The sequence below is a fragment of the Propithecus coquereli genome, unplaced genomic scaffold, assembly GCF_000956105.1.
Source record: "Propithecus coquereli isolate 6110/MARCELLA unplaced genomic scaffold, Pcoq_1.0 Scaffold962, whole genome shotgun sequence".
Taxonomy (NCBI): Eukaryota; Metazoa; Chordata; class Mammalia; order Primates; family Indriidae; genus Propithecus; species Propithecus coquereli.
The window spans coordinates 615191-616390 of record NW_012155974.1 but is presented as its reverse complement, the minus strand read 5'-3'; the positions used below and the strand labels follow the sequence as shown (position 1 = coordinate 616390).

The 1200-nt window shown below is 33.8% G+C and overlaps 1 protein-coding gene across 3 annotated transcripts in view; it reads right to left on the bottom strand.

Annotated features, from left to right (window-relative positions):
* Positions 1–1200, bottom strand: part of KIAA0232 (KIAA0232 ortholog) — a 63741-nt gene that overhangs the window by 61419 nt on the left and 1122 nt on the right. The window lies entirely within an intron of this gene.

Genomic DNA, 1200 nt, shown 5'->3' with positions numbered 1-1200 from the left:
AAAAAAAAAACAATGTTAAGTTCATCACAGGACTAAATTACTAGATTAATGTGTCACTAATACATATTTTGCTACTTAAAAAATCCTCTGTACTATATTATTTTTTCTAAATTATAAAAACTAGGTAAGTTAAAGCAGAGATTTTCTATAACTTTCACCAACTAAAATTTTCCAGCTAACTTCCAAAACATTTTCCATAAATCATTTTATATGTTTGGAATGCAGGCTAACAGATCATCAATTAAATAATACACTCAATTCTGGAGATGTCACATGAAGCAAGTTGACAAGTCAGTTATAATTCAGTGAAGAACAACCAAGATGGCGAGAAGACCTGAAGCAATGGCTGAAGGGACTAGGTGGGAGAATCTAAGGCAGCTAGAATGCACAGGAAAAGGAATGAGAGCTACACAGAGAGAAAACACCAGAGATTTGTAAAGGGTTGCCCTTAAGTATTGAGCAGACTAATAACTGGTGTATGCATGTAAGGAACTAGCCAAGGTACAGAAAAAGATCATCACACAGGACAGAAGCAAATGGTATCTGATGCTCAACAGGGCAGAGGATGTGTCTGATTCCCAACCAGCCACTCTAGAAAACCTTGTAATTCAGAGAACACTGGGTAGAGTACTTACTCCAAAGGGTCTTCTCTTAGTGGGGAATAATTAGCCCAGACTAAACACTGCTCTGGTCCTGCCTAACAAATCTTAAAAGCAAGATCCAAAACGACCAAACTGTTTCCAACTAACTTCACTGTGGTTTCAGAACAAAGTTCAAGAATATTTATAGGAACACAAAAATATTCAGCACCTGACAAAGTAAAATTTACTATGTCTGGCATCCATTCAAAAATTAGTAGGCATGCAAAGAAGCAGAACATAAAAGGAGTAGTAATTAGGAAAAAAAAATAAATTAACTGAAATAGACTTATAATTGACACAGAAGTTAGAGATGGCAGAGAAGAACATTAAAAACAGTTATTACAACTATATTCCACATGTTCAGGAAGTAGAGAATGGAAGATATAAAAGACACAAAATCAAACACCTAGAGATACAAACTACGATGTTTGAGATGAAAAATGCACAGAATGAAATTAATGGCAAGTTAGACATTTTAGAAGAAAAGATTACTAAATTTTAAACTGCACAAGAAACTATACAAAATGAGATAGAGAAAAATAGAATTTTAAAAATTAAA